Source organism: Eubalaena glacialis, chromosome 8 (assembly GCF_028564815.1).
Source record: "Eubalaena glacialis isolate mEubGla1 chromosome 8, mEubGla1.1.hap2.+ XY, whole genome shotgun sequence".
NCBI lineage: Eukaryota > Metazoa > Chordata > Mammalia > Artiodactyla > Balaenidae > Eubalaena > Eubalaena glacialis.
In genome coordinates this window covers 4,932,489-4,956,979 of record NC_083723.1, presented here as the reverse complement: position 1 = coordinate 4,956,979, position 24,491 = coordinate 4,932,489, and the positions used below count along the sequence as shown (strand labels likewise).

General features: G+C 39.1%; 1 pseudogene; it reads left to right on the top strand.

Moving 5' to 3' along the window:
• The window catches only part of LOC133097051 (shugoshin 1-like), a 31,320-nt pseudogene extending 7,320 nt beyond the window's left edge, over positions 1-24,000 (top strand).
• Positions 24,001-24,491: the final 491 nt, after the last annotated feature.

Sequence of the window (24,491 nt, the reverse complement as noted above, 5' to 3'; positions counted from 1 at the left end):
TTACAAAAATAAGGACTCATGTAAAATATGTATACTTTGAAGTCTGGCTTCTTTCACTCAAAATTATTTTGTGAAATTTGTTCTTGTTGTTGTAGATAATTGTAGTTGTTTATTTTCAATTCTGTATGTTGTTCCATTGTAAATAAACCCCATTTTATTTATCCTTTTTTCTACTGGTGGCATTTAGTTGTCTCAGCATTTTGGTTACGTCAATTAATGATTCTAGAAGAGTGATACAGGCAATGGCTTGATTTAATAAAGAGACACAGATAGTTGACCTCTGCAATTGGTACTGAAAGAAAAGATAACAGGACTCAAAGGAAAAGAAGGTTTCCTCCTAACTGGGGTGAATATCCACAAACTTGTTTGAATCCATTTCCACATTGATAGGGAAACTAGAATTGAATTTTTTCAGAATATATTGAGCTTGGTCAGTGCTGCTGGTGTGGCATAGTGCTTGGGAACAGGAGGTGGAGAGAAGGGATAGATAAACAAGTCAGGTCCTAATATCCTGGGAGTTAGAGAACAGAATGTCAGACTTAAAGGGGAAAAGGCTGTCACCTATTCTGATCAATTCTCTCAAACCCTTTGCCCCAGTGCTTTTTGGATGTTGAGATGAGGTAATAATGCAAATTATGAAATGGATGTCACTCTGAGGCTCTGTACCTGGCTATGGAGAGTTTCTTAAGACAACCTGGGTCTGCCTTTGGGAGGGGATGAAGGAGAGAATGAAGTTACCATGAAGTTAATTGAAGAAAGTTATGGGGGGGAGTTAATATGGAAATAATTGTATAGGTGGACTTTCATAAAAAGGAGTAAACTATAGAAGATACTTTTTTTTTTATCAGAACCCCTTAACAATCCAAAATTCTATTCAACTCAGTAGATGGGAGGGTGATTCTTTGCATTCCAGAAGGCAAAAAAAAAAAAATCCCACAAATATTTACTTTCCTTGAAACCTGTCGCTGAGAGCAGCAGAGGCACATAACTGAAGGTGGACCAAATGAAACCTCTAGGCAGAACTTCCTGTCAGAGACATAAATGCATAGAAGCTGGGATTGTTTTGGAATTCCTCATGGTGTTGAAGGTGGTGAGCATCCATCGGAGGTGCAATAGGCTACAATGGAGGAGCCAAGCGTACAGTAGCTGCCTCCTGCCCAGGTTGTTTCTTTCACTGGAGCTGGAGCACCTTCATTCCTGACCATTTTTCAAGCCCGGTTCTCAATCCATCCCATTAATAATTTTAGCTTAACCACAATTTCTAATAATTCCTGTTTTTGTTTGTTACCAAAGATTACTGTTTTCAGACAAATTTCACTGCTCAAATACTGAGACTATGAAAGTATTTGCTCTTGGGAGGATGAAAATCAAAGGCAGGTCTTAGAAGTTGTCTCTGGGATGATTCTAAGACATTTGCCAATGTGGTTCCACCAAGTTGGGTTGTCATGGAGATCACAGGCTCTCAGAGTTCTGATCTCCATGTCATGGAGTGGTATGGTCCTAGAGTTGTTAATATATGTTAACTTTTTGATGCATCACGTTGAATATTGTTAATCACTTTGTTTTATTGAAAATTCTCACTCTTAAAAACATTTACGTAAGAATCAGACATCAGATTGGTCAAGCCCAGAAACATTAAGCAGAAATCTTGCCAAAGAATATCTCAATTTGTGAGTTTAGAGTTTGGGGTTAATTTTTGTCTAATACACATGACCTATGTTTTCACTTCAGACAGTTTTTATAATACAGCAGCATAGGACAAAAATAAACAAGTCACAAAGCATCATCACAGTGTGTGTCCCAAGATAATTTTATTCCATTACAAAATAATGGAAGGATTTGTGATGGGACATCCAATTATGATTTTAGAAATAACACTGTGTGATAAATGAAAAGGACAAGACATAAAGCAGGGAGATTGTTTTGAAAACAATTTCAATAATTCAAGAAACTAATTGTACTTGCCAAACTAAAGTTGTGGTAATGGAAATAAAGAGAAATGAAATAAAAAAGAGAACATTTAAAGTAAAACAAATATTGATAGTGGATTTTCCATGAAAGATTAAGTCCTAATGTCTTGAAGCACTCATGGTATATAATTAATTGATTTATGTCCTATGCATCTAGAATGGCATAGTTATGTTCTGTCCTTGAGATAAAGGAGAAAATATTTTCCTATATTCTGTAATCAGATGAGGACCCTGGTTGAGAAAAACTAGACTTATTTGAAGGTCTGATATTGGGTGACTTGTTGGATGATAGATGATTTATTAAGCCTGAGACTGTAGGAATAGAACAAGTTTGGATAAATAAAGATGGCAAATTTTGTACTGAAGTTGAAATTGCTAATTCATGAGACAATATTCAATAGCCAAACTCTATGGATTTGGAAAGCAATAAGAAGTGTGAACTGCAGACCTAGATTTAGAGATTATCACTGAGTATGATTATCAAAGTCAGGGTTCAGGAATGAGATCTCAGAGGGAGAGTGAGAAGAAATAATGACCTACAGTCCAAAGTTGAGGGGTGGATGGAACAAAACAGTCGTGTTAAGGCACTAGGAGAGATCTGAGATGCTGACACATCCAATGCAAAGAAAGTTTTTCACGATGGCAAATATTTACAGTCTATACCATATGAGGAATGATTGGAAGAGCTTGAGAGAAAACGACCGTGGCGTGACTGTTACAATTGTTAGAAGGGCCGACAGTTTGAAGAGACTAACTCTACATAAGGTGCTTAATTCATCCGGCCAGAATCAAACGAAGACAGTCACAGAACTGAAGGACAGAGTTTTACTCAATAAGATAAAAGCTCAAGACACTTTAGTTGCAAAGATAGAACCCCAAATAGAACCAGTTTAAATAAAAAGGAAGTATACAGAGCCCCCATCGTGTAGCCTGGGAAAGCCAAAGTAACCCGCAGGAAACTATTTTTGAGACTCTGCATACACACCACATTGTCTCTAGATCCAGAGTAACCCAGGGGAGGGGAACGTGGTAACCTTCCCTATCATGCGTCATATGGTATTGCTGGGTCCCGTGCACACTCTCTGAACTCGCGACTCAAGCTCTGAGAGGCAAGGACCAGCATTTTCTGCCTCCATTAGAAATAAATGATTGAAATTAAAAAAAGAACAATTCCTCAGAGGAAAGAGAAGCAAACAGAGCTGGACAGACAAACCAGCACTGTTCACTAAGCATGGTCTCAGCTCCCCACCATCCCATGGGCTTCTGTGTGTGTGGTTCACTGCCCATCTCTAGATGCACCAAGCAGAAAGTATTTGCATGGTTCACTGGTTAACTTTCAAAATAACAAAGGTCAGAAATAAAAGAAATGAAGGATGAAAAGAAAGGGAACATGGACTGGTTAGTTAGGCTTTGCCAGTCACTTTGCTTTGAAGTTTCACAGATACCATCCTCATTACTGTGTTATTAACATGTTTAGTCACATGTTTATGTGTATTCCAGCCTTCAGAACACATTGTTATCCCATATCATTCCCAGGATTTTTATTTCTCCCTCTACTGGATCTGTTTGACTCTAATACACTTTTGTGTCTCCTGAGTTGTTTTTGAATCTCTGGATTTCCTCTCAACAGCTTTGACCATTTCTGGCTCCAAGCCAAGACAGACATAGAACTTAGTTCCTTTTTGAACCTCGCACACCCAGATCCACACATATGTCACAGATATTAAATTCACTAATGTAAAGCATTTGTGGGCTCACATCCCAGAAAGCTAAAAAGTTAAAGTCGAATTTATACATAAAATATCACTCCTCCAATAATAATGCTTTAACTAGAATAAAAAGATCGAAGGCTACCTGTCTTCCTCCTCTCCTGAGCTTCTGTTCTTTTTATTCCTCAAACTCCCAGCTATTTATTTTGAATGCAGAGTCATATATATATATATATTTCCCCCCTTATCTTTCTCTATTACTTGCTTCCTAGTCTTCTGCAAAGGTTTATTAAGACGTTTTGCCTATTCATAGAGACAGAAAGTAGATTAGAGTGACTGGGGGCTGAGGGGGAGGGGGCGGGGAGATGCAGCTGGTCCTCCGTATCCACATGTTCTGCGTCTGCCAGGGGGATAAAGAGGGGAGGGCTGAGTGTCCTACTTATACAAGAGACTTATATAACCATCAGCAAAATTTGGTATCTGTAAGGGTTCCTGGAACCAACCTGGCCCCTGACCCATAACTGTATCAATTACTGTGTACAGAGTTTCTGTCTGGGATGATGAAAAAGTTTTTGAAATAGATGGGGGGATGGTTGCACAACAATGGGAATGTAATTAATGGCATTTTTTTAAAAAACATTGAATTATAGCTTTACTGTTAATTAATTATTTATCTATCTATCTATTTATTTATTTATTTTGGCCGGCACCCCCGCAGCTTGTGCAGATCTTAGTTACCCTACCAGGGGTCAAACCCATGCCCCCCTGCCGTGGAAGGGCAGAGTCCTAACCACTAGACTGCCAGGGAATTCCCTAATTAGTGGCACTGACTTGTACCCATAAGAAGTGTTAACAGAACAAAATTTCCCTTGTATATATTTTACCACAATACAAAAATTAATTTTAAAAAAATAAAAAAAGGAAGCTGTGTATGGGGCAGGAAGGGACTGAGTGAGGCTCGTGGGGACATTTCCTCAGGACTGGTCTCCTGGAACCCCCGGCTGCAGCCAGGCCGTGTCCCCTGCCCCCAGCGTGTATCATCCTCCCTCCCACCTCCCAGCCTGGCTCACACGGGTCAGCCCCGCCTGCCCACAGAGGTCCCCTGACACTCATCCCTGAAGAACCAGGGCCCTCCTGGCAGCATCCTCCAGGGAGCCATACCCCCAACACACGCAAGAGGGGAAGAAAGATGTTCTGCTTTACCGAGTTAGTTTATCCATCACCCAAGAAGAAACTGGATAGCACACATTTAAATAACACTTTATCTATAAATGCTATATATTGGTTAAAAAAAAAAAAAATGAGGAGCAGAAAAGTAGTGTGTTCGCCTAGACCTTCACTCACCCACAGTCCCGGGATGAGAATTGCGTCTACTCCAGAGCTTACAGGTAGATTTTCAACACTTCGAAATGGTTTTCTCTATTCACACCCAGGAATAACTGCTGGTGTCTTTTAAAATAACAAAATGTAAACTTACTTCAAGCATTTGGTTGGTACCTTTCTTCATACTAAATTGTAATTTCGATAAGGAATATTTTTAAATAGGAAAAGTCTTGAGAATGGAATAACACAATTTTAGTATTTCATATGGAACTATTCTGATGCACAATTTTTAAAAAATATCCATTGAAAATAGATTTTAAAATATGTGCATCGTTATTGTCTTCTTTAAAGAGTTTTCACTGAAGAATTTACATTTTTATTCACTGTGGTAAAATCTGTGAGGGCAGATCCTGTCAAAACCAAAACCAAACAAAGCAAAACCAGAAAACTACAACAAAAAAGATGATTTTAAAAAGACATATTTAACATTTAACCGTAAAAGACATTTGGCATTTTCAAGAAGCTCTCTTAGGAACAATGTATCAAATACTTTGGGTCACATAATGGTATTTAAATGGAAGTCACTTTCAGTAATATTAAAGTTTGCCATTTAGGAAAAATAAAGTTAAAGTAGTAGAATCACAAATAATAGCTCTTTCTAGAATCAGAGGAAGATCTACAAACTCATTCCATTTCCTAATCAGTACGTGGGGAGCTTGACTAGCAAATGATTCCATTTAATCTATTTCAAGTTACCAAGAAGGAGGTTCACCTCCAATGCTTTCCTGGAGGCACGGATCAAAGTCCAAAAGTGTGGAAGAAATCACTAAATTGGAAATTTGACATACGCAGTCTTCACAAAGAAATGATTTAGACAAGGTAAGACTGAGAACCAAGAATTTTCCCTTGAACTCCTCAACACCAATTATTGATCACCATAATTTCTAACCTTTACAGCATTCTTTTAACATAGATATTATATACTGGAGTTATTATATTACATAAAGGAAAAATAAAACCTTCCAAGATATTAGGTGAAATGAACTTGCCCAAAGACACACAAATTATAAAGGACACACACAGGTACACACAAGGAATCAGAACTGAGCATGCAGTAACCCAAAGTGAGTCCGACAAATGTCGTAAATCAACTATGGCAGGAGAACTTCCTAATTCTGTATCCTGTTGCCAGAATTGAAGTTTCTGAACTTTAATTCCTTCTTTTGATTTCAGACACAAATACTGCATAGCTGTCAAGGTTGTTGTTAGTCCTATGCCCCCTGTGCCCAGGTGCAGAATGAATCTTCATAAAAGCTGCTGCCCCTCACTTCATTTAATCTGGGTCCTCTCCTCGGTCCCCACGTCTCATTATGACTAGAAGCCTGCCACTCCAACGCTTTCTCCCCAGAGGTAAAATGTGAACCTTCACAGGGATTCTCATCCTAGTGATTTCCTTGTTACCAGTACATACATATCTACCTGGTAGTTATTTATACCAATTCTCTTAAATAATTTTCTCATACCCATGTCACTGTGCCCCTCAGCAAGGTCCCTCGTCACCTGTTCAGTTCCTGCTCAAGTTTCTTTTCATTACCTAACTCAAAAAAACCCACTTGAATTTCCTTCCATCTCCATAGATAATTAAAATTCATTTCCTCTTCACTTCACTCTCATATTTTTCAACTTTTTACCATTGCTCACCTCCATTAAATATAAAATGGATGAATTAATGCCACTCCTAAACCATCAATCATTTTCTTAATGTTTCTGTCGCTCGAAATGGAATCCATGCATTCCTCCATTAAAGCTGCCTTCAGATCATCCTGGTGGCCGTAAGCTCCACCCAAGGAACAGTTATTTAATCATTTTATGGGCTCAGTATAAATATACAAAAATGACCTGAAACTCATAAAAGCATATGAAGCCATAAAATCAAACATGGTTATGTTTGAACATATAACAATCACACACATTCTTATAGCAAAAACAGTTTAAAAGTGTGTAAAAATTCTTGCAGTGCTTGACAATCTGAAACTTATTTCCCTTATAATAAATGAGTTCTTTGACATCAGGCAGAGACGAAAGCATTCCCGCACCCCCAGACATAGCGTTCACTGTGACCTTCGTCTCCATCTCTTCTCTGTCTGTGGGAATCCTCCACTGGTCTGTCCTCTTCCCATGAAGGGCACAGGGCTGCCTGGATCCCTCTGTACATTTAAATCCTGAGAGGGGTGCTGGATTTCCGCTGTGTCCAACAGAGGTAGTTGCTTCCCATCCATGGACACCTGGGTCAAAACATGGGTAGATGTCAGTTACCCTTTAGGTAGACTCCATCCGGGCGTTTAGTCAACATCAGAAGTAACCGCAGACTGTGTTGTGATCCTCATTCCCTTCATGGAGCTCCTCACAGCCACGGCACGCTCTGCATCCACGCTTCAACAGGGACTGATTTTGGCATTCGGTAGCTTTTAGGAAGTCTCTTGGAACTCACATTAGGTACACCTTGTTATGTCTTTCCTTATTACCCTGTATTCCTCTATTCACGTTATCTATCACACAGCGTTTCTCCCTCCATTCTCTGTGTTTTCTCTGCTCCCCGTGAGGCTTCTCCAGGCCACCTGCTTCTTAGTGCTTGTTTTCTTTGTTCTTCTCTCCTAAGTCCATAAAATTCCCAAAGGCAATACTTTCTAGAGAAAGATCACCTTTTGCATTTTAAAAATTCGTAAATAAATAACTTAAGGCTATCAACCAGGAAGTCACTGCTGATTATTTCAGGGTAAAATACAGCTGCTAGAAAACACACTGCTGGTTCAAGCAACCCTAATAAACAAGTAACCCTAATAAAAATAACATTCCTCATAGTTGAACACACAGACCGGGAGACCCTGGAGGCTCAGACACCAATGACAGAGGCATTGGATCATGGGATATGGCTTTGTTTATAAGTGCTGGTCCAGAAAAATACTGGTTCTGAGACATTACCATGGGTTCCAGTTAGCTTAGGTTTTGCCTTTTTTAAATTAATAACCTTTATTTGGGGAGCAGTTTTATATGTACAAAAAAACTGAGTGAAAATTGTAGAGAGTTCCCATGTACCTTTTCTCCCCTCCCCCGCTCTATGTTCCCCTATTATTGAGACCTTACATTAGTGCAGTACATTTTCACAATTCATGTTTTGGGGTTTTCTTACAGCTGGGTTTTGACACAGCATGTGAGAGAGCAGAGCTGTTGGGGGGTGTGGAGGGGGGCTCAAGTGATGAGTGGTTTCCTTTGAAATGATGCCTATGTGGAAATTCACCTCTGGCTTTAAGCAAAATTATCTCAAATTATCAAAGGGCACATCCAAAGCTGATCACCCTCTATTTATACCCTCCCCTTTCCTCTCCTGGAATCTCCCTCATTTCCACTGCCTTTTGCTTTATTGGGTCAGTGCCTTTCTCTACACTTTACCACCTCTACTAACCGACCTCTCATCCTCGTGGAATGCTCCTTCCTCAAATGCAACTTCCTTCACTTTCTGAGCCCGTAGGTCCTCACTGCATGACCAGCCTAGGCGTTAACAGTTGACGTTGGAGTTTGAAGTCAACTTCAGTCATCAGTGGAAACATTGTTTGGGGACAGAGCCTCAATCAAGGAGTCCATGTGTTTCCTTGCTCGCTTTTAAATCAAATCATATCATTGGCTATCCCAATGCCTATGTGTTAGACGTATTTAGGTTTGTAATTGTTTATTTATTTTTGGCTGCACCGGGTGCATGTGAAATCTTATCTCCTTATCCAGGGATCAAACCCATGCCCCCTGCAGTGGAAGTATGCAGCCCTAACCACTGGACCACCAGGGGATTCCTAGGTTTGTATTTATATATATAAAACAACAACAAAACAAAACTAAGAAATATTGAAATACTACGTTCTTTAACTGAAAAAGCTTAACTTCCTCAAATCAGGCAATTTTTGATAGAGATGAAAATACCAAGAAAGGAGGTTTCTTCTAGCCTCCCAGAGGCAGTTTCACCAAGTCTTACACAAACATACTGGCTGCTGGACCTAGGTACCAGACAAGGTAGTGACATAAACGGCACTTTACATGGGAGAAATAAACTTACCAAACCTTTGTACGTTCTTGCTTCTTGTTTTCATAGTTTTGTAGAAACTCCTGGCTTTAAAGTCTACATTTCTGACCAGAGGCGATGGTTTAAATTTTAGGCATTGCAGCTGAAAAAGATCTTAAAGTTCTTGCTCAAGTCAAACGGCATTTGCTGCTGGAAATGATATCATAAAAGTAGGGAAAGAAAGGCTCGGGGGTTCAAATGGGCAGAACCGTGTTTACTAGAGCACAGAATTATTCTTTGGAATCACGCAATAATCAGAACTGAGATTCAGGACAAACACACTCAAACTTCAGAAATGGAGACTAATGAAATGGCACTTTGAATTAGTTAAATATCTGAATTACATGAATGGAAAGAAGTTCAATTTTAGAATTCTTAGATTTTTAAATAGAGGCTACCTCTAAGATCACACCCATTTGTAAATGCACATCTGAAGAAGTTTCTCCTAGTAGAGGTATTTAGAAAACCTGACTCAATTAATAGATATGAATCATATAAATAATAAACTGCCTTTCACAAGAAATATACAGTAACTTATCTATTATAAATTTCTGATTTTTGGATAGCTTTGACCACCGTGTTTGAAAAGATATTACAGCACACGAAATAGACTATGACATATAAAGTTGCCAAGAAAAATTATATTGACAAATGGGATCCATCACATTTAAATTAAACTAAAAGCAGAAAAGAAAAGAAAATTAAAAAGCCATAGTTACAGACATGAAACAAATACTTTATTTTGTCATCACTTACAATGCATATATTTATTTGAAATAGTAAAAACTAGAGCATCTCTGCCTCTCTGTTTCTGTCTCTCCCTGTCTATAGACACACATGCACACACACACATATAAATGCATATGTGTGTATATATATATACATGCATACAGTACACATATACATGTGTATACGTTTATCTTATATTTACATACTTTGTCTATGCAAACGTACATATATTTTTACAAAATTTTGGTTATAGTGCTAGAGACTGGAATATGGCAAAATCACTAATCAACAGGATTTCAAGTTAGAGGTAGAAGATAGTAAATATATTTATATGATATGATATTGTATTATATTATAAAGTCTATGTGTATGTTTGTATCTTTTGATTTTTCTTAACCTCTCAAATTTTTCCTCCAGCCTGATCTACTGTAGTGCCATCTGCTTAGGAGTGAATGATGTTTGACCACTGAAATTGAGATTTTCACAAATGGAAGAAGATTCTGCAGAGCTTCAGCCCATTACGATTGGCACCATCACATCTGCCCCTATTGCACAGAATAGCCACTGCAGCATTCATCATCTGTTGGATCAGGCATTCACTATTTACTACTACAGAGTAAATCTTGTTAAGATTATCATCACAGTGTGATTTTTAAAAAAAATAATCACATGTAAATCCTTTTAGGAGGATTTGGTTCAGGATAAGATGGAGAGTTCACTCTCTGCCCTGTCCCTTTCATTGAATATTGCTATTGAAACTGGACAGAAAGATGGAAAAGCTATTTGAGGGCTCTGAAGAGCACACAGGAGCAGATAGAAGGTCTCAGAAAAGAAATAGAATAAAAGAACTAAGTGGAAATATTTAGAACTAAAATCAACAGAAACAAACATTGGCATTTGCTGTGGCTGTTGTGATGACTTAAAACAAATCGCGTGGCTTAACTCAACAGAAATTTATTATCTCACAGTTCTGGAAGCCAGAAGTCTGAAATCAAGGTGTCAGCAGGGCCTGCTTTACCAAGAAGCTCTAGGGGAGATTCTGTTCCTTGCTTCTTCCAAGGTCTGGTGGCTGTAGCCATTACATAAAGCATGAAAGATCTAGGGCTTACAGCTTAGAAAGAAAGAAGGAAAACTGTTAACTCTTCACAGATCACATGATCTTGTAGAAAATCCACAGGAATATACAGAAATACCTCCTAGAACTAACAAATGAGCTGATCAAGGTTGCATGTTGCAAGATCAACACAAAAAATTAGTTTTCTATTTTTAGGTAGCAGCCAAAGAAGTTGAAAAGTAAATTAAAATAATATGACTACAATTTACAATAGTTTCAAAAAATGAAATAGGTATAAATCAATCGAAATATAGACATGATCTGCATGCTGAAAACTAGAAAATGCTAATAAAAGCAACAGAAAGGATCTGACTAAATTGAAAAACATTGATTTTATGGACTGGAACACTCAATATAATACAGGTGTCAAACAACCCCAAATTATACTACAGATTTCATCACAATTCTAAACAAGATCCCAGGATGAATTTTTATAGTCGCAGATAAACTGATTTTAAAATTTATATGAAAGCCAAAGGAACAAGTACACCCCAAACAAATCTGATAAAGAAGGATGCTAGCAGACTCACTTCCCCGGGCTTTAAGACTTACGCCATAGCTGCGGTAAACAGGACAGTAAGGATGGTGAACGGTGGACATGATGATCAAGGCAGCAGAATGGAATGCTGATGAACAGACACATACAAATAAGGCCCAACTGATTTTTGACCAAAGTGCAAAGACAATTCAACGAAGAAAAGTGTTCTCTTTAACAAATTGTGTTGGAACACTTGGACGATAATCCACACATAAAAAAAAATAGATTTTACCCAAACCTCACAAATTATCCAAAAACTAACTCAAAATGGACCATGTATTTAAACGTAAAATAGAAACTATCAAACTTTTAGAAGGAGATGAGAATATCTCCCTGCCTGGGGTAAAGAGTATGAGACAGGACCTCAAAAGCAGAACTCATTAAAAACAATAACAAAAAATAGATTTTTTCAAAGCTAAAACTGCTTGTTCTGTGAAATGTTTCTTGAGAGAATGAAAAAATCTATAGATGAAAACATTTTGAAATTACATATTTGGCACACTTCTTATGTCCAGAATAAATACATTTTAAAAACTCTCAAAATTCAACAGTAAGTGAAGAGTAACATATTTTTTAAATGAGCTAAAGTGTTTATGAATAGATTCTTTGCCAACGAGGATATGTAAATGATAAATAACCACATGAAAAAATGTTCAGCCTCACTAGCAATGTAAATTCAAGACCACAGTATCACAAATCGCTATACAGCCAGTAGAATGGCATATATATAAAATATATACCGAAAATGCCACTGATGGGGCTGTGGAGCATCTCACACAATACCGTTGGGAGTGAGAAATAGTACAAATATTCTGAAAAACAGTTTATAGTGTTAAACACATACTTATGTAACACAGTCAGCTAACTCCAAGGTATTTATCCTGGATAAATAAAAACGTACATTCACACAAAACTATGTTCATGAATGTTTATGCAACTCTATTCATAATTATCCGAAACTTGAAACAACCCCAGTGTCTTTCAACAGGAGAAGAAGTGAGCAGATGTGGTAAATCCATACAATGGAATACTATACAACAATGAAAAGGAATAAACTGTCGATATGCTAAGCAACTGAAATGGATCTCCAAGGCATTATTCTAAGTGACAGAAGCTCATAGGCAAAGGCTAATGCATACTTATATATTTCCCTGGAGAACAGGTGCATGGGCGCCAGGGGTTAGGGATAGAGTTTGACTGCAGAGAGATCCATGGGGCACGGAGGCAGTTCTTGCAGTGATGGAGCTGGTTTGTATCTTGCTTGTAGTGTTCATTATGTGAGTCTGTACATGTATAATGTATACAGCTGTACACATAGAAAGTCAATTTTACTGTGTTAATTGAAACAATTCAATTTTAAAACTTCTCTTAACAATCATTTTACTACTATCACCTTAAGACTTCTGCACAACAATGTCTGTTGCATTTAGAATGGTGTTTGTAAGTAAATGACTAATGAACGTCTTTATGTTTGTGGAAAAATACAATAAGAATTTCATATCAAATGATACAGGAGACTATAATAGCTACAGTCCTTGAACAGAGGTCACTCATTCTGAATGAGCGGGGTCTGAAATAATGAGATATCGCTCAGCTCAATGCAACTCCTTGTGCAGGCTGGAATTTTATTTTTTTCTAATCCTCTAATATCAACATTGAATTCTAACTCAGGCACCAGGCTTCTCATCTTTAGATCAGATAACTCTGCTAATTGGCTAGGCTCCCCCCTCCACCATCTGCCAGGACTTTAACTCCCAGAATCACACGAGAGCCCCAGAGATGATGGTGAGAGTCCTGCCCACAGAGCATCCTCAGAATCATAGGAGAGGCTTCACTCTCTGTCCTTGGACCACCCCGGCTCCTGTTCTCCTGTCATCAGGCACAGCCCTCACACTGCCCTCCTGCCGCCTCACTTTCCCCACACCCCACCCTCCTGCTGCTTCCTCCCCGGCCCCCTCCCCTGGCTTGTAGTGCATTAATTCCCCAGTGGTGGTGTCAGGTTCTGAGGATGGACATGGGGAGGGCCTGATGGGGAAGCAAAGAGCAGAAGTCAAGTGCACGGAATTCTGAGAGTGAAGAGGTGGAGAGCAAGGGACCCATATGTGGCATGCAATTTATTTTAAAAGGCAAATAGGGACAAGTTAGGAGTTTGGGATTAACATATACACGTTACTATGTATAAAATAGATAACCAACAAGGACCTACTGTATAGCACAGGGAACTACACTCAATATTTTGTAATAACCTATAAGGGAAAAGAATCTGAAAAAGAATATATATCTATATATCTATATATCTGAATCACTTTGCTGTCTACCTGAAACTAACACCACATTGTAAATCAACTATACTTCAATAAAAAAAAGACAAATAGAACTTTCCCACTTCTGTTAATACTCTGCTAGCAAAGTATTAATTCTTATTAAACAATCAAACAAAGCAAAGCAAATCCTCTTTTTCTGAAATGAATTGTATCAAAAAAGTCTATTTTCTATGTTTTTTTTGCCTCTGAAAGTGACTTGCTTCATTAAAAGATCAGGGAAGGGTGTGATGGATGATAAAATGTATCCCCTCACCTTCCCTTGAAGCTAGCAGAGCCTAAACTTGAGGTGAAGAAACCTGATCAAGGGATAATGAAAAGGACAGGATAAATAAGGGCAGTATTTGGTGGCAGTTATGTCTGTGCTGACTCAAAAATGGCAGCATGTGTGGTATTGTCAACTACATCTGTGACCTACTTGTCATCCATAACAGTATTCCTTTAATATTAATAATATTTAGAAGGATGCCATTAAAATTAAACCCTATAGTGACATGTGGCATCAGAGTTTTTCTTCATCGTGGAAAACATCAGCTGAGCATTGACTGACATCCAGCACGTGCTATTTGGCATAAATGATATAGTTCCGAGTTTAGGTAAAAATAAATTTAAAGCTACCCTCAGTTATCTCCAAGTACCCAGACTGCCTTACTTTTTTCCTTTCTGTAATCTACCTCTTTTTTACCTTCTGCCACATTTTTTTCATTTTACCCACCCAGTTTGTCTCTTTGTCCACATCTGTCTTCTCTCTCTTCTGCTAATTTTGTGGTTCTCCATCGGGGTACCCCACCTCCTTGGGGGATTTGAAAACTAGAGCGGGTGTCTTAGTTTGTCTCAGTGGTTGCCATGGAGGAGAGCTACTGGCATCATATGTCCACAACGGAGACTTTCCACAGAGTGAGGTATTGCTTGCAGCCCATGTAGAAGTTGTTGTCTAGCCAAAGAATAATACAGGTGACAGTGTCTTTATAATTATCCTCATAGAGAAGCAAGCTCTGTTTCCATATAAGCACAAAGCATCTTGTACCAATTTCATCAACTGACTATTCCACAAATACAAATACCATGAAATTTGAGGAAGTTTGTACTTTGTTTTATTGCAAAATTGTAACAAGTATTGGTTATCATTTCAGAATAAAATCACACCACGGGCAGAAACACCTTAAAAAAACATTGAGCTGTGGTCCATACGTGTGTGTACTGACCTGTGGTGGCAGCCACCCCACTGGCCTGGCTCTGGGTGAGTGGAGACCACACTGCCCTGTGTTAAATGCATCCTGTCTCCTCCTCATCCCTGTTATCCAACCTGGTACCCCAGCCTCCCATAAGTGGCGGTGGGGTGGTGGTGTGAGCATTTCTCACCAATGTGTGCCCCTCTGGGCCGAGGAGTTATAAACCACGTGTGCCTTCTCAGTGTCTTCGCCCTGTTCTCTCCTGGCCAGTGGCAGAGGCCGCAGTGGAGAACACTGGGTCCGGGGGGTGCGAAGCCACGAGGTGCAGGAGGCCTGCGGGTGTAACGGGTGGAACCGACCCGAGAGACACCTGCATCCTGTTACTCTCCTGTGAGTTTTAGAATGATTATTTCAGCAACTGGGGTTATTAACCCTGATTTTTGTAAGGTGTACATATCAGAGTAATTCAGTCTGTCTTCTAGGGTAGCAAGGCTTTGGAATTTGCATGTAAAATAATGCATTTTATTATAATTTACTTTGACATTATTTTGGCTTCATATTACAGTTAAGTAATTTACATATTTTTGGAAATTTGCTTCTGCATAGTTTGTGTTATCTGTAAGTTCATTTCAAAAAAAAAAATGGGGTGCTATACAGTATGTTATGAAAGCAGTGTGGGGAAACCAGGATCCCAAACAGACCCTTGGTTCCTCCTGCAGTGATTTCATGCTTCTGTGGGTGGTTATGTAATTTAGATGGGCCACTGATCTGGTTAGTGAAGAAGTTCCCGGAAGACATATCCTCATTGTGAAATGCAAATATCAAAAACTCCATTTACCCTCTTGAGGAAGTAGAACACAAGTATCTACCACTTAAGTGTGGGCTGTGCCTGTGACTGTCTCCCAAAGAGGTTAATAAGGAAAAAGGCAAAGGAAAGAGTAACTTTGCAATGGATAAACCTGACAGACACTCCCTCAGCCACAGGATGAAGGTCAGTGTCAGCTGTGGTAAGTCATGCTGATAGCTTATACCCTTGAGATGTGATAAGAATGGTATTCGACCTGTGTGGTGTCCCTCCTAAAAACCCTAACCCCAGTGGATTCATGAGAAAAAGAGTAAGACAAATCCCGGTGGGAGGACTTTCTACAAAACCCTTGGTGCTTATTCCTTAAAAGTCAAGGCCATTGAGCCTTGATTCTAGAGGAGCCTCAGGAGACATGGGGACTAAATGTAATGTGGCATCCTGGATGGAATTCTGGAACAGAAAAAGAACATCTGGTAAAAACTAAGGAAATCTGAATAAAGCATGGACTTTATCTAATAATAAAGGATCAATTTCAGTTCATTACTTGTGACACATGAACCACACTAGTGTACGTTTTTAACAAGAGGAGAAGCTGAATGTGGGGTCATACAACGACTCTCTGCACTATCTTTGCAACTTTTATGTAAATCTAAAATCATTTGAAAATAAAAAGTTTATTAAAAATTGTTTACCAAAATGTTTCTCCATTTTGGGTCCCTCTACTCTGTTCCTCTCTATCTGTTAATAGTTAAGTCTCCACCCATTAAACAAAAAACTCTGGGGTAAACTGCAAAACTTATTTCACCCTTGTCACTCTATCCCATTGCCTGAAATTCCTATCAATTCTACAACCACAATTGTTGTTTTACATGCCTTTCATCCTCTATGTTAATGGTCATTTCCATAACTAAGAGAGTGATTTCTTTTTGTTCTGGTTATAGCAATGTTCTCTTACCCCCTGCTTTAATCATTAATCACAGCAGATTAATTTCACTAAATATTGACATATATTTTTCTTCTCCCCTTTGGGGAAACCTTTTTTTTTTTTTTTTTTAAACGTACTTTGAATTTTATTTATTTATTTATTTTTTGCTGTGTTGGGTCTTCGTTTCCGTGCGAGGGCTTTCTCTAGTTGCGGCAAGTGGGGGCCACTCCTCACTGCGGTGCGCGGGCCTCTCACTGTCGTGGCCTCTCTTGTTGCGGAGCACGGGCTCTAGGAGCGCAGGCTTCAGTAGTTGTGGCTCACGGGCCCAGTTGCTCCGCGGCATGTGGGATCTTCCCAGACCAGGGCTCGAACCCGCGTCCCCTGCATTGGCAGGCAGACTCTCAACCACTGTGCCACCAGGGAAGCCCTGGGGAAACCTTAATGTCTAAATGATTTGAGGCCTTTTATGGTCTCCACCTGACTTTTTTCCCACTGGTGCACCGCTCAATCTGACCCAGTTACAATGTCCTGCTAGACCTATGCTTTCTCACCTTGAGATTACAATTATGATAATCTTTCTCTCTGGATCTCTACTCCTTCTAATCCCATAAATTATACTTCCAAAACGTTCCTCTCCATAAAAAACATTTCCAATGTTTCTAGTTCAATACAGTATAATTATTTTCTTTTCTTATGCTTTATATTTTTATCACTCAATATAGCAAAATCCATGTCTTCGTGGTAAACTGTTTCTTGAGGTCAGGTTGCCTCTTAAAATTTCCCCAGCACACCATGCACATAATTGGTGTCTAATAAATATTTATTGAAAAAAATTTATGCTTGTGCTTGTTGGTTTACACTCCTCTATATTTTAGCATATTTTCTAAGATTCTAAGATGAGCATTTATTAATTTAAAATTAGAATTAAACAATAAATTTCTTGCAGACTCCATTTTATACAGTATAATGCACATGTCTTTACTTTAGGACTAGTTTCTATGATGGTGGTTGTGTTGCAGGGAAGAAAGGTGGGGTACGAGAGGATGGTCACATCCCAGGTCTCAGGCGAGTCACTGGGATGGCCACTGAGTGTTGGTTCTTGGCTTCACACTGAAAGGAATTCAAGAGTGTGCCATAGTAAATGAAAGTTTTATTCAGGGAGATATACACTCCATAGACAGAGTGTGGGCCATCTCAGAAGGCGAGAGCCCCCAAAATATGAGATGGTTAGTTTTTATAGGCTGGATAATTGTATAGGCTAATGAGTGGGAGGATTATTCCAACTATTTTGGGAAAAGAGCAGAGATTTCCAAGAATTGGGTCACCGCCCACTTTTTGGCCTTTTATGGTCAGTCTCAGAATGGTCATGGCACCTGTGGGTGTATCATTTAGATGCTGATGTATTACAATGAACGTATAATGAGGCTCAAGGTCTACTGGAAGTCGAATCATCAGCCATCTTGAACTTAGTTGGTTCTAACCAGTTTATGTTGTGTCCTCAACAGCTATGTCACTCTTTTAAAGGTTGTGCCCTGCCCCCTTCCTGCCTCAGTTGAAGGGAAGTGAACATGGGAAGGAAATGCAGAGTGAAGTGTGGTCGGAAACTGGGTGAAAGAACCATAAAACAGCCTCAAAATGTTACCAGTGCATTGATACCTGAGATTCCTTCAATATTAGTCTTACTGAGTTACATTTATATGAACTCTCCTGAAGATGACAGATTGGGCAGAATACACTAGAACCCAACTCTTGTCCATCTCTATCAATTCTTTTCATATTACAATGAAATTATAATGTATAGTATCTGATTCAAATTCTTTCTATAAATAACCATTTATTAAACTCTTTGGAAAATTGGGTTTTAAGGACATAGTCAATCTCAACATGTAGAATTATATCCTGTGAGACTGAAAATGACTTTTTTGTTTAAGACAACATTGTATTGTGTGTTTTTCCAACTCAAGCAACAATTTTAAATGGATGCAAATGTTTTGTAGTCAGTTCGCTTGCTGGCAGAATTCTCAGAAAATGTCAATGCTGATGAATTATTATGAAAAATAACAATTATGGTACTTTTGCATTAATAGTTTTTAGGAATAGTATTAAGTCAACTGGAAATCCTTTGTTCATGAAAACAGAAATTTCTCTTGATGGACCAGCATTTGGCCTGCAAATCTCTGTTGGCCCCAGCAAGAGATGTGATGTGTTAAAAGTTCCCTGATGTATGTAGTGTCAAGAAACAAGTTATTTTGCTTCTTTGATTTCAGAATACAATGACAATTACTTATCTGATCTCCTGTGAATTATTGCACATAACATTTTTGCATTGTACTGGCTTCGGGAGTTTCTGTTAATATGGATGTCAAAAAGCTGGCACAGTCAAGGTAACCCCACTGGAGAAGCTCTGCTGCCCAGAAAGAAAGGGGAAAATAAAAGAGGCTTGATTTCCTTTAAAATAAAAAGCCAGGTGCATGACAACAAATGAATTGCATCCTTTTGTCTTTCTTCCAAGGATGCATATGTGAAAATCCTGCTGATTTCCAATAATTTTAGCACACAAAGCTGCCTCAAAACTTCCAGAGAGCACAGGCAAGTTCTGAAGGCAGGTGAGGCAATAATCATGATTCTTCTTCAGGGAACTGATTCTTCCTCTGTGCTACCTACACCTCACCAAAATCTTATTTGGAAATTACAGTTGAGTTCACGCTGAGTTTCTGGCATTAAGTGAACCTTACATCACAAACAACCCTCCTTTTTTTAAGAATCACATCGGCTACCAAAAGAGAAGTTGGGAAATTTTGAGGGTAGGGGACTGGATACTGAATAAAAGAATATGGATCCTGCTGCTGTAAGAAAATTGCTATGATTTATTTTCTTTTCTTACCCAGATGCTCAGGGAGAGAGAGTCCTATTTGCTTCCCCTTTATATAATCTGAAGGCAGAGATGGGTTACTTTACTTTGATGTGTGCCCTATGATCAAAGGTAGAAGTTAATGATGAAGAGTCTCAGAATCTCAATCTCAGAAGAATTGCAGAAAAAGCATACCTGTGGGGCAGACAGGTGTAAACTTGCCCATCCTGGACACATGGCAGGAACAGAGGAGGGTGGGCATAGGCACTAGATGCAGGGTTGATGTGCAAATACTTAAGGTCCCTTCTCCCTCCCAAGGTGGTGGCTTGATTTAAAATCATGTAAGGACTTTTTACTCCCAGTGTCTTGCACAATATCTCTCAATTTCTTCTTGAAAGATCAGCCCTTCTTCCCGTCTCTCTCTCTCTCCCTTTAACAGCTATCTCATGGATATTTCACTAGGAAATCTCCCTCCATCTAATTTACAATGTTGGTACTATCTGGTGAATGAAAGCACCATTAGTACTTCTGTTTTTCAAGGCAAAATGTTATTTAGATACACGTTAGCCTTATATTTTTAACTTTTTACTTCATATTGGAGTATAGTTGATTAACAATGTTGTGTTAGTTTCAGGTGTACAGCAAAGTGATTCAGTTATACATATACATGTACCTATTCTTTTTCAAATTATTTTCCTATTTAGGTTGTTATGTAATATTGAGCAGAGTTCCCTGTGCTATACAGTAGGTCCTTGTTGGTTATCCATACTTCTCTTTTCATCTTTGAGCAGGAATCAGGTTCACTGTATTAAAAATCCAGTGATCGTAACCTCTCAGACAAGCTTTATGCTACTGCAGAGGACAATTTTGAATATGGTCACAGAAGTCTCTGGTGGGGAGATGGAGCCACAGAAGTGGGGGGTCCCAGGGCTGCCAGCCAGCTTCCCAGAGCCTGGAGTGTGAGGAGGAAGAGCACAGAGGCAGAGGAGGTGGCCAAGGCAGAAGATGGCCAAGAAAATGTGCCTTAAATAGTTTTTGCAGTACAGTGTAGAAGAAAGGAGAGAGAAATGGCATTGACAAATGTAAGTCTTTCCTACCTGTGCCATGCTGAAGTATCACTAACACTTGTAAACTGCTGAAGAATAACCAGGACAACAATAGAATGTTGGTTTTAGTCTTGGAAAATGAAAAATACAAAGTGAGAGAAGCACAAGGTATCCAGTTACAGATGAGAAAATAATGTCACCACCTCACCTGTTATCTATGTGCGTTAAAAGTAAAACTTACTTCACAGCAGACAGAGTAAACTGCTCGGACCTGGAACATAGTGAATCCCTCTGGAAAGGACTCCAGCATAGATAACATCTCCAGGGATGTATTGTGAAGGATTTGCTAGTTCCTCTTCAGGAAGCTGGTCTTCCAGAACAAGAAGAATTATTCCAAATAGAAAAGCAAATATCTGTTATTTATCAAGAAAGATTTGAATTTGATTTTGCATCTTCTAGTTAAGGTGAAGGTAAGTCTACTAATAATGTCCTCGCTAGAACTGGATTGGTCCACTTCACTTTAAAGAAAGGTTTTATCAACCTCTGTAAGTGTGCTTCATTGGGTGTCTTCAAAATCAATCTTTTGGGAAACTTTTGAATTGGAAAACAAATTATATTTTCAGATCTGCTAGTAAATATACATGCCTGAAAATGTAGGACAAAATATTTGTCAGTGGAACAAGGACCAAAGCTAATGCTTCCAGGAAGCATTGATAAAAGAGGTCAATTTTGAGTCTAAGTCTGAACAAACTAAAATTAGCATAGCGATGCACAAGGAAGAAAAAGAGGAGAGGAAAGCTAACAGAACAAGGAAATTGAAGTCTACTTCAAGGCATTAACAGAGCAAAAGTGAAACTTAAAAAAAAAACCAAAACATTATTTCCAAAAAAATTGGATGGAAGTGTCAGTACAAGCAATGCTCACAATTTCAATTTGACAGTGAAGGTTCATCCTACGCTTTTAAGGCAAAGTAAAATGAGCAAGGGTCCTAAAAGAGGAGAAAGCAAATGAGTCTGAAATGAGCGTCTGTGAATCAAGTAGCCAAGGAGTCTGGGAAGTGATTCTGATGGCCTCTGTTTGCCTTCTAAAATGCCTACTTGCATCACCTGTGTTCAAGCTCACCCTCAAATCAGAGAGGAGCCCAAACACCAGGCCTTGATCTAAACTAGCACTAAGATGTACCCATGAAAAGAGATGCAAGATTCAAAGCCAACATAACTCCTGCAAGCACACCACCCAACACTCACCAGTCACCTCGGCTTAGCCTGAAGGCTCTCACCAATGTCTCCTTATCTCCTGTAGTGAAAATCAGAAAAAAACCCAGAAAACTAGTTTTTCTCCAAAAAAAAAAAGAATAAAGAAAGCTGAGCGGTGTCTTGGTCTAAGAATAAGTATACAGTGTGAACTCTAAGGAAGACACACTAGCATCAAAACAGAGAAGGGTCTAGTCTACAGATCTGTGTTTCTTGAATTCTATTTTCAAGAAGAAGAAAAAGACTGTAAACACAGTTCTAAAAAAAAGAAAAGTAAATACAGTGATACTTTTGTTGTGTGCCATTGAAATACATCCTACATACCCCTCATTTCTCAACGAGAGGTTCTGTAACAAAGCACAAGTGGGTCATACCATCGACACAGAACTGTCTGGGCAGGATGCTTCAGAGCAGAAACATTTCTTCAAAACTATACTTCATATATATTTTTTAAACCTTTAATAAATGTAGGTTTATTTTTCTTTTGAATATAACTTATTGAAATATAACTTATTGAAATACCTTGAACCCTTAATTTGAGTTGAAGTGTGTCTTATATATTATTGTTTTGGAAAGCAACAATGGTTATTAAAATGAAGATGTTTTAATTATAAAGTTTTGGCATGCTTATATTTCCCTTACATGGGGGATATGAGAGTGAATGATCTTTGAAGACAAGTTGAGGATCACTTAAAACTCTTTACCGTAACAGCTGAGTAAAGTAAGTCCTTGACATTCACATCCTCTTAGTTGTGTGTGGACCCCTCAAACCACTGCTACATTTCATTTCTCAGACAAAATGTGTATGAGATTGTATTAGCTGTCTCAGGCTGCCGTAACAAAATATCACAGACTGGGGACCTTAAATGACAGAAATGCATTCATTTTTCACAGTTCTTGAGGCTGGAACCAAAAATCAACTTTCTGGCTGATTTGTTGGGTGACAGTGGCTATCTCTTTGTTCATTCTGGCCTCACAGGCCTTTCCTCGGTGTGTGGGCTAACAGCAGGGGAGGGGGGCACTATCTGGCGTCTCTTCCTAATAGGACACTAATTCCATTGGATCAGGGGTCCACCTTCCTTATACCAAGGCACACTTTCTTATACCAAATACAGACACACTTGGATTCAGGGCTTCAACATATGAATGGGGCGGGGACAAACATCCAGTCCATAACAGAGATCATGCTGTGAATGAAAAATGTCGCTGCCACATCAGTACAAAAAGGATGTTGCAGCCATCAAGCCATCACTTTACAGCCTCCCCAAAGGTGAGCCCTGAGGGAACTCAGGATAGAAACAGGATGCCCGCCATCAAGCCATCAGCCACTGCAGCCACCCCCTGACTTGTACCCTGAGGGGACTCAGGATGAGAAAGCACAGGACACTGGCCCCAGATGGCTGAGGTGTACATCAACGGGGTGATTTCAGTGAGCCCAGATTCTTGCATCTTCCCATACATATAAAAGCACTAAATTTCTTAACTTGAGATGTCTGGTTTTCTTTAATTAACAGTAATCTTTTGATGTTCCAAATACCTGGACTTTGTTGCAAAAACTCCTCTATATCCTGGCTCCCCCCCTTACCACTTTGGAGGAGTCCCTCAGAATTATCTGAGATGCTGTGTCCCGGGCTTAAGTCCTCAGTTTTGTCCCCTGAATAAAACATAATTCTTAACATTTAGGTTGTGCATTTTTTTTCAGTCGACAATAATGAGAGAATGAGCTCAGGTTCAGGAATTAGTAAAAGACTAGCTCTGAACTCCAGGATCTAAGTGTCCATTGTTCAAAGTGACCCCTTAGCAAAAACTACAAATTACTATATCACAGACTTTCAGGATAGGTCCCTTACTTAGTCAAGAATTTCAAATGTTACATGTATGAATGCCAAGGGCTTTTGGATTTGCTTTATATCAAGTTTTCGACCAACCAGTGAGAGGGAATGCATTTAGTTTAGAAAGTTTAAAGCCTTCATTTGTATATATCTTTTAAACTTTAAAGCAACTGTGCTTTATCAATTTTTAAAGTGCAGTACAGTTTTGCAGGAGATAAAGAAGAACCCAGAGGTCATGATCCACTGTGTGAACAAGCTTCCCCCTCCTGCCTGGGGCCCCCATTCTGAGCTCTGGTCCTAGCCCCACTGCCTCACATCTGATTCTGCCTTTTCTTCTGGCTAACCTGGACTTAAACCCCCTCCCTTCGACCTCCTGGTAAGCTTTTGCTGTTGTTCTTAGGTTATGTGATAAATAAATACAGGCTCATCTAAAGAATTAAATAATGTGTTATGTTGGTATAAAAAGCAGAACTTGGGGAGCCCTCTCTGGCTCCATTCGAAATGCGGGGGATGCTTCGGCTGGTGCTATGGAGAATTTATACACATGCTTCATCTTATCTCTTGGGGCTCATTTTGTATGTGTGAGTGTGTGTGGTGTGTAGGTGTGTGTGTATGTGTGAGTGTGTGTAGGTGTGTGTATATGTGTGTGTGGTGTGTAGGTGTATGTGTGTGTGTGGTGTGTGTGTGGTGTGTGTGTGTGTGTGAGTGTGTTTGTGTACACAGAGTGGAAGTGAGAGGCGACAAGAGGAGAAAGGTGGAGAGTTGCAGTACCTTTTTTTGTTGTTATTGCTG